Source organism: Lynx rufus, unplaced genomic scaffold (genome assembly GCF_022079265.1).
Source record: "Lynx rufus isolate CCGP_SWC_20201006 ecotype Redwood Valley unplaced genomic scaffold, mLynRuf1.p SCAF_11, whole genome shotgun sequence".
Lineage (NCBI taxonomy): Eukaryota > Metazoa > Chordata > Mammalia > Carnivora > Felidae > Lynx > Lynx rufus.
The window spans coordinates 51284262-51294500 of record NW_025814825.1 but is presented as its reverse complement, the minus strand read 5'-3'; the positions used below and the strand labels follow the sequence as shown (position 1 = coordinate 51294500).

Here is a 10239-nt window from a genome sequence, read left to right as displayed (position 1 = left end):
AAAATTTAGTTTTTAGTTTTTAAATTTTGTTTAATTATTATTATTTTAGAAACAGAGAGCGCACGCAAGTGGGGGAGAGGGGCAGATGGGGAGAGAGGGAGGGAGAGAGAGAGAGAGAGAGAGAGAGAGAGAGAGAGAGAGAGAGAGAATATCTTAAGCAGGCTCCACACAGCATGGAGTCTGGTGTGGGGCTCAGTCCCATGACCCTGGGATCATGACCTGAGCTGAAATCAAGAGTTGGATGCTCACGCGACTAAGCTACTCAGGTGCCCTGAGAAAGGTTTTAACATAGTTTTTAATGTAATTCTTTAAGGGCTATGTGACTTCTAGCCCTAAAAAGTTAAGATACAGTAACTACCTTAGAGGGACAGAGGTCAAGACTTATTCTAACTGGTCAGTTGTGATGGAAACTTCTTACATAGTTTATTCTAAGTCCTGTTCTTTATTTTTAAAAAATTGTTTTTAGTGTTTATTTACTTTTGAGACACAGAGAGAGTAACAGAGCTCAAGCAGGGGAGGGGCAGAGAGAGAGAGGGAGACACAGAATCAGAAGCAGGCCTGTCAGCTCAGAGCCCGATGCAGGGCTCGAACTCACGGACTGCAAGATCGTGACCTGAGTTGAAGTCAGACACTTAACCGACTGAGCCACCCAAGCTCCCCGAAGTCCTGTTCTTTCTATAGTTAAGCCTGTAGGGCAGCACAGAACCCACAGTTAAAGGATTTGGCGAAGGAAGGTTTTGATGGATAGTGAGGACAATAGGAAAGAGTGTCTAAAATCTTAGAAATCCCAATTTCTCTGTGGTGACAGATGTTAGGATTGCCTGTTTCCTTCAAAGCACAGACAAGGGTTCATAGCTTCAGGGTCCTCTGTCCATCTGGATGCCCCACAGAAGCCTGCACAGGGTTCTCCCTGCCACCTCACCCCTACCACTGAAACGGATCTCACCTCGGTCACACATGACCTCCATGTTGCCAAATCCGACGGATACTTTTTGTCCTTGACTTGCTTGACACATTCATATCATCAGGCGCTGCTGTGTTTGTTCCCTTATTTTCAAACTACCTTTCCCTTGGCATTAGTTAGAATCATGGATTCAAAACAACAAAAACTCAGCTCAAGCTGCTTAAACAACCAAGGGGATTGGTCAGCTCATGGGTCGGTCAAAAGACCAAAGGTGAGTGGACTTCAGGTACAGTTTGATCAGGGCACTGGCGCTGCAATTCTCTACAGTGTATTGGCTTTGCCCTCAATCTGTGCTTCCCTGATAGTTGTATAATGGCTTCCAACAATAAATAGAGCTTTTTACGTCATATCCAAGAGGGAAAAAGAGTCTTTATCTCCATCCTGAACCAACTGCTATGGCCAGGACAACGCCATATGCTGTACGGCTTAAGTCTGGATCGCTTCACCCAATTACTATCCCAAGGGGCTGAAATGACCCCCGTCGCTAGGCACGAGGGGGATCCCATCTAAAGTACAAGGCTGAGGGTGCAGAATGGATGTTGGGGGGATGAGCCTAATGTCCCACATCCACAGCTCTTCTTGCTTTTTTCTGTTTCACATCTGCTCCTTATCAGTCCTACAAGCCCTCCTCCTCTTCTCCACATCTCCTAAATGCCTAACCTATGTTGAACCTCTCATCATGAGTTCCTTGTACTCACCCTATCAGATTACTCCCCATGTTTCTTTCATTGACTGATAACTCACTTCCTCATCAGTCTAGGGTCCACGAGGGTAGAGCGCATGTGCATACTGTTCACCCTGTCATACGTTATAAGGTCTGCAGCATAGACCAGGCTCGCAACATCTGTGTTCAATAAGGACTTGAGTACCTACTATTCTAAGTGATTTCCTCACCGAAGTTGATAATACATCTACATCAGAGCCCTCGGGAAGGCTGCCCTTGGGCTATACAAGGCAAAGCCTGTGTGCCCAGAATGGCAGTCCAAGTAGCCTGTGGTGTCCAAAGAATGGAGGACGACATCCAGTCCCAGCAGATACAGCTATCCCCAGAAAAACGTTACTCACCAGCCACATCTTTAGTTCGACTAGTACTAAACCTGGGGTTCAGTTCTATAGTTTGGCGTCGAGGGTCAAACATACAGGTTGGCCATCATTCTCCACCAGGAAAGAGCCAAGGACGTGAAACAATTACACCTGCTGGCCATTCGAAGGTAAGGCATCTCCATCGGTGTAGAAAGCATTCTGTCTTTTCGAAAGCATTTGCATGAACATGGCATGTGCTTTGGAAGGAATTCCTGGAGCCCTCTGGTTAAGGCAAATCCAGTAAGTGAAAAGTGACTTTATACAAAAAGGCCGATTCAGGGGAATCGCTCGCTTTATAAAAGAATGCCTCACTTTACAAAAATACTTCCCTCCAGCATTTCCTTCTACATCGAGCCCTTGTTAGCACATTAATAACATGAGACCATTTTATAAAAATAGTGATGGCCTCATCACTTTTAGGGGCACTTCTGCTGTGGGGATGAGGCGAGTAAGGACTGGGGGGCAAGTTTACAGACGGGGGCAAGACTTCAGCTGTTATTGGCAAGGACCCTTTGTCCCCCAGCACATCTATGTTCCAGCAGCCCCAAGTGTTACCAGCTGAAACCTCCTGGGACCCCTGGGAGACAGCTGTGGGCAGGGATGCCATCATGGATTTCATAAGAGGGAGGGAAATCCCGGCTCTGAGAGCCTGAGTGACTCATCCAAGGTCACCAGCCAGTCAGCGGGCAGGCTTGGGGCCCTCCCTGCTGGCAACCCTGCCCTAGCATGCTGTGGATGTTTAAAAGCTCAAAAGTCTCTTCCTCCAGAAGCTCAATTCCCCTCCCCTTGAGTGTGGGCTCAACACTAAGGTAGAAAACAGAAAGGGAAATGTAGTAACTTTACCGGAGAGAAACCTCACAAATACCACCTTACTGAACGTTAACACCCAGGTTAACATCACCAGTAATAAAATGACTGCTGTCATGTGCCCCCTGGATATGATGCACTAAAAGGCACATCATCTCTATAATACTCTTCTTAAACCCTGTAACTTTGGTTTGATTATGAGAAAACATGCGTCAAATTCAAATGCAGGGACAATCTGCAAAATACCTGACCGCTGCTCTTTAAAAGCGTCAAGGTCATAAAAGTCAAGGAAAGACTGAAAAATGGTCACAGACTAGAGGGGACCAAGGACACATGAAGAACTAAATGTAACATAGGATCACAGATGGGACCCTGAAACAGAAGACCGACACTAGTGGAAAAACCGGGGAAATCTGAATAAGTCTGTAAGTTTAGTTAATAGTATTGTACCAGGGTTAATACCTTAGTTTTGATAATGTACCATATTTATATAAGGACATAATATTAGAGGAAGCTGGGTGAAAGGCATATGGGGACTTTGTACTGTCTTTGTACCTCTTTGGTAAATCTAAAATTTTATTTTCAAAGTTTTCCTTTTGTTTAAAAAAATTGTTTTTAATGTTTATTTTAGAGAGAGAGAGAGAGAGAGAGAGAGAGAGAGAGAGAGACAGAGCATGAGCGGGGGAAGGGCAGAGCGTGAAGGAGACACAGAATCCGAAGCAGGCTCCAGGCTCTGAGCTGGCAGCACAGAGCTCGACGCGGGGCTCGAACGCACAAACCGTGAGATCATGACCTGAGCCAAAGTCGGATGCTTGACCGATTGAACTACCCAGGTGCCCTTCCTCGTTTTTACAGTCCAGTGGTGACCTACGTGCTCCTGCCTTTGGGGAAGGCAGGCAGTACTGTGGCTGGGTGCACATTTGGCCAGCCTGGGAAGTTTTGGCTGCTTCTGGGGAAAGAGCTGCATCACATTCTCTAAATTCTGCACAACACCACACGACCCATCCCCTCTTCTGAGATGAGCCCAGCTGCTGGTTGGAGTGTGACTGTGCCCAGGGGATGTCAAGGAGGCTCAGTCAGACAGCTGGGCCAGCAGAACTAGGGAGGAAAATGAACACAATCTCTATGGATGCAGGACTCAAGATGCTTCTCAGAATGATTTTCAAGACTTAGGGAATCTCATGATCCCAGAACCCAAAGGTAATCAGCCATAATCTATTAACCACACTTGTCAATGTCATGACCATACGCAATGGTCAAAAGGAGAGGAAGGGACCCTAAGAGTTTCATGGTTCTATGGGGTTGGGGCAGAATCAGAGTTTCTTGCCCATTCTGAGAAGCTCTAAAGATGGCCACCAACAATTTCTTCTTGTCAGGTTGTGAACACAGCTCAACCCATCAAGCAACCATCACTGGGGGGGATCTCTTTTCTCCTATCCTTGAATCCGAATTGGCTTTTGATTTGCTTTGGCCAATAGAATGTGGCAGAAGTGGTGCCGTGCTGGTTCTGGGTCTAGCCTTTAAGAGTCTGGCGGCTTCTATATTTTCTCTCGAAGCCAGCTCTGACACCCAAGACCACTATGCTGTGAAGAAACCTGAGTTAGCCACGAGGAGAGGCTAAATAGAGGAACAGTATGAGTGAGTGAAAGCTTGAACGTTCCAGCCCAGTTCAACTGGTGTACAAAAAAGAAGAATTGCCCTGCTGATCCCACTCAGTTCACAGAACCAGGGGAAATAACAGAATATTGTTCTTGTAAACCACTAAGCTTCGGGTTGATTTGTCACACGGCAATGGATAACTAAAACACTCACTGATGTGCTTGTTCTCCTTTTTCCTAAACTTTTATACTTGTTTTCATACATTCCGATGCTTCTTTAAACTCAAGGAGTCAGAATAAATGGAAAGGTATGCCTCATTTACATAAAGTTGTGAAATAAGGAATTGGATGTCAGACGATGCTATTTCTCTGCTCCTATGCTCCATCCTGCCTTCCCATCTCACCTTGGACAAATGCCATGCTATCAATATGGCACGTAAGAGCCCTTATGATCTCTTCTCTACCCCTTGCCTCGCTGACCTCGACCTCAACCACTCCTTGTGCTTGATATTCCTTGACTATGAAGGACACGTGGACATCAGGACCTTTGTGTTTGCTCTTCCTGTGCTTGGAATGTTCTTCTCCTAGGTTTATCCATGACTTTCTCTTTACTGCCTTCAAGTCTTTACTCAACTGTTACCTTGTAATGAGATCTTTCCTAGCCTGATTGGAAATTGCTACTCTCCCCTTCTCTGACCCACTTATCCCCTTGCTTTTTTTTTTTTTTCCTCCATAGCATTTAATGCCACTTAGCATATTGCATATTATTATTCAACAAATATGGTTTGTGGTCATCTTTCTTTAGTAGAACCTCTGCTCCAAGAAAGCAGAGGTTTTTGCTTGTTTCAGGCACTGCTATGAATCCAGAACTTAAATCTGCGTGTGGCACAAAGTTGACATTCGCTACACCTTCATTGGACGGGTGAATGAATTTTCTAAAACCCAGAGCCTCAAACCTGGATGGTTGAGGCTGACGTGTGGGGGAGAGTCTCACTTACTGGCAAAGGATGGCATTGCCGTTCGGCTCTATTAGGCAAGAGAGAATCACAAGAGTAGTTAGGAGACCCTCAAGCTAGAGGTCGGCAACCTCTTTCTCTAAAAAGCCAGATAGTAAATATTTCAGGCTGCATGGGCCATATGGTCTGTATCACAAACAACTCTGTGTCATTGTAGTGTGAAATCAGTCATGGGCAACAAGTGATTGTGACTTATGCTCCAATTAAACTGTATTTATGGGCACTGGAATTTGAACTTAATTTTGCATTATGTGTCACAAAATATTATTATTTTTCTGATTTTTTTCAATGATTTAAAATGTAAAAAACCATTCTAGACTTGCAGGTCACACAAAATTAGATGGTGGAGCCGATTTGGGCTGTTGTTTTCTGACCAACACTATTAACAATCTCCAAGTGACTCAAAGTGTGGGAGAAGAATTCAATTTCCAGGGAGACTAGCCAGAAGATTATTCATTTTTAAAGACGTATTATTTGTAATATGACTTCATGAATATTCATGGTGATTTTTGCATTCTAGGTACTTTTATAGCCAATATGCCTGGGTGAGAAAGCACAGGGCAGTAGCCAAGTGAGAAGAGCCAATCTTTAGGCTGGGTATGCCAAATCCACTAACCCATACTTCCTCCCTCTGAGAAAGAGAGAGCCCCCACGTGGGAGGAAGGAATGGCAGGCAATCATAGATAGGGTGACACAGGAATCAGGCTGATAAAGGTGTTAAGCCTGTGACTTTGTTTCTTGTGTGGGCCAGTTAGCTCTTGACTGAAGCCTGCACCTCTGGCCCCAGGCGCCTGTCTTGTGTAGGTTGGAAAAGTGGGCAGGGGGGAATCTCACAGGAGGAGCATTTCCAACCCAATGCCTTTCTGACCACAGGAGAGGTGAGCCATTTTACTCATCAAAACATCAGACAGCATTAATGTCTCTGGCCAAGGTGCTGGACTTTGTGATCTCTGGAGGTGTATTGTGGGAGGGACAGGACAAGAGATGACAAGATGTCACTTTGGACTGAAAAAGGATATATTGGGGAAAATGGTAGAATGAAAAAATTCCAAACATATACAGAAGTAGAGAACAAAGTAAACTGAACCCCTAGTTACCCCATCACCCAGCTTCAAGGGCTGTCACCTCAGAGCCAAACCTGTTTCATCCATAGCCCAACCTTAGATGATTGGAGCAAATTCTAGATATCATGTCATTTCATTAGGCAAAGGCTATTTTGATTACACAGGAATTCATCATTTAGAATGCTAAAACGACTCAAAATTCATTTAGAAAAGTGAAAAAATAAGCAAAAGAAAAGCAACAAAAATAATCCATGTTTTTACCACCAAGAGGTAATCATTGTTAGCCATTTTTCCTTCTATTTTTTAAAGAACAAAAAAGTATCTTACTATACATAGCTTTAGGAGCTTGATTTTTCCCCCTCCTTGATATAGCTATGACACATCTTTCCATGTTAATAAATATACATCTACATTATAGCTTTTTGGGGGGCTGGGTACAGTATACTTTATTGACTGTACATGACAAGGTAGGTCTCCCCAAGTCCCTCCCCTTCTTCAGAGGGTCTAGGATGGAAACTGTAGAGGTTGGGAGATTATCAGCGTGTTGGGGGATGAGTTGGGGTAAGGAGTCCCCAGCAACTGAAGGCCTCTCTCTTCCTCTTGCTCTCACTGGGGCTGGTGGTCCAGGGGGCTCTTACTCCTTCGAGGCTCTGGGGACCATAATGTTGCTGTAGCCAAATTCATTGTCATACTAGGAAATGAGCCTGACAAAGTGGTCATTGAAAGCAATGCCAGCCCCAACATCACAGGTGGAGGAGTAGGTGTCTCTGTTAAAGTTGCAGCAATCTGGTCCTCAGTGTAGCCCAGGATGCCCTTGAGGGGACCCTCTGACAACTGCTTTGTCACCTCTTTGATATCATCATGTTGGGCAACTTTCTCCAGGCAGCAGGTCAGATCGATGACTGACACATTGTGGGTGGGGACAAAGAAGGCCATGCCAGTGAACTTCCCATTCAGATCAGGGATAATCTTGCCTACAGCCTGGGCAGTGCCAGTATAAGCAGGGATGACATTCTGGGCAGCCATTATGCTGCAGCTCCCCAGAGGGGCCATCCATGATTTTCTGGGTGGCGGTGATGGCATGGACTGTGGTCAGGAATCCCCCCACGATGCTGAAGTTATCATAGATGACCTCGGCCAGAGGGGCCAAGCAGTTGGTGGTGCAGGAGGCGTTGCTGACAATCTTGAAGGAGTTGCCATACTTCTCATGGTTCACACCCATCACAGACATGGGGGCATCAGCAGAAGGGGCAGAGAGGATGACCCTCTTCATCCCACCTGTCAGGTGAGCTCCAGTCTTCATGGTGGTGGAGACCCCAGTGGACTCCACAGCACACTTAGCACCAGCATCAGCCCATTTGATGTTTGTGGAATATCGCTCTTGGAAGATGGAGATGGGCTTTCCATTAATGACGTGTGTCCCATTCTCAGCCTTGACTGTGCCGTGGAATTTGCCATGGGTGAAATCATAACAAAACATGAAGACCATGTAGTTGAGGTCAATGAAGTGGTCACTGATGGCAACAATATCTACTTTTCCAGAGTTAAAAGCAGCCCTGGTGACCAGGCATCCGATACGGCCAAATCCGTTTACTCTGACCTTCACCATTGTGTCTTGGGGACACTGCTGGCCCTGCACCAGAAGATGTGTCTGTCTAGTGAATGGGGAGGACCAGAGTGCATTACAGTTCTTAATGGCTCTGTATGTATCCACAATGTGACGCTTCCTTATTCTTAAAACCCTGTCCTTATTGGTGTGTATTTAGGTTAATTAAAAAATTTTGACTATTATAATTACCTTGTAATAAACATTTTTGACCAGATATCTCGTACCCTTGTTTGATCATTTCCTTTGGATGAATTACAGGAGGTAGAATTCCTAGGGCCAAGGCCTCCACATATTTAGAGATTTTTATTCATATTGCCAAGATGCTTTCTAGTACGGTGATACTAAGGTCACACCAAGTAAACCAGGAATGCAGAAGAGCGCCTGTTTGTCACATCCTCACCAGCAGGGAGTATTGATATTCTTCTAGCCTTTGCCAATACGATCGGTTGAAAAATTTATCTTGTCATTTTCATTTGCATTTCTTTGATCACTAGGGAGGCTATTTTGAAAATGTTGGCTGGCTGAATTTTTGGATTTATTTTTTAAATTTATTATGGAAATTAAAAAAAAAAACATAAATGCAGAGACCAATCCCTCTGTAGCCATCACCCCACTTCAACATTTACAACATGTGGCCAGTCATCCTCCTTCCCCTTCACATACATGACATATACACCACATTGTTTTATTTAAAAAAGTATTTTTAATTTTTTAAATTTGAGATAGAGAGGAGAGCATGAGTGGGGGAGGGGGCAGAGGGAGGGAGGGAGGGAGAGAGAGAGAGAGAGAGAGAGAGAGAGAGAATCTCAAGCAGGCTCCACTCTCAGTGCAGAGCTGGATGCGGGACTCAGTCCCATGACCCATGACTCGCTACCCGAGTAGAAATCAAGAATCTGTCACTCAACTAACTGAGTCACCCAGGGGCCCCTGTACCACATTATTTTAAATCAAATCTCAAGCATCATATCCATTATACATTTTCAGTATACATACTACATGCAAAAGGATTCTTTATTTTGTTATCACAGAGCTGTGATATTACTACCAAACTTAAAAATAACAATAATTGGGGTTGCCTGAGTGGCTCAGTTGGCTAAGTGTCCAATTCTTGATCTCACCTCAGGTCTTGATTTCAGCATCATGAGTTCAACCCTGTATTGAGCTCCATGCTGGGTGTGAAGCCGACTTAAAAAATAATAATAATAACATAACAATAATTTGTTAATACACCTGCAAGTATCCAGTGTTCAGATATGTTTGTTTCATGTTTGTTTGTTTATTTAAAAAATTTTCTTTAAATCTTCATTTATTTCAGGGGCGCCTGGGTGGCTCAGTCAGTTGCGTGTCCGACGTCGGCTCAGGTCATGATCTCGCGGTCCGTGAGTTCGAGCCCCGCGTCGGGCTCTGTGCTGACAGCTCAGAACCTGGAGCCTGCTTCAGATCCTGTGTCTCCCTCTCTCTCTGCCCCTAACCCACTCGCATTCTGTCTCTGTCTCTGTCAAAAATAAATAAACATTAAAAAAAATTTTTTTTTAATCTTCATTTATTTTTGGGAGAGAGACAGAGCATGAGCAGAGGAGGGGCAGTGAGAGAGGGAGACGCAAAATCGAAAGCAGGCTCCCGGTTCTGAGCTCTCAGCACAGAGCCTGGCACGGTGCTCCAACTCATGAACCATGAGATCATGACCTGAGCCAAAGTCCGACTCTCAGCTGATTGAACTACCCAGGCACCCCTGTTTATTGTTTAATAGTTGGCTTATTTGAATGAGAATCTAGTAAAGGTCCACACTTTTAAATGTGGTTGTTATGTCTCTGAAATCTGTCTCTGTTACTTTTTTATTAGATTTGAGTTTATGTTTTAAGTAAACTCTGTCCCCAATGTAGGGCTCAAACCCATAATGCGGAGATCAAGAGTTGCTTCCTCTACTGACTGAGCCAGTCAGGCTGCCTTCTTTTTTATTGAATTGAAACGCACCGAACATACAAGTAACCATTTTAAAGTGTATAATTCAGCAGCATTTAGTGCATTCACGACGTTGTGTAACTGTGACCCCTCTCTAGTTTCCAACATTTTCATCACCCCAGAAGAACGTCCTGCA

At 44.6% G+C, this 10239-nt stretch overlaps 1 pseudogene; it reads right to left on the bottom strand.

Annotated features, from left to right (window-relative positions):
• Nucleotides 1-7223: 7223 nt before the first annotated feature.
• Nucleotides 7224-8141, bottom strand: LOC124506738 (glyceraldehyde-3-phosphate dehydrogenase-like; annotated as a pseudogene).
• Nucleotides 8142-10239: the final 2098 nt, after the last annotated feature.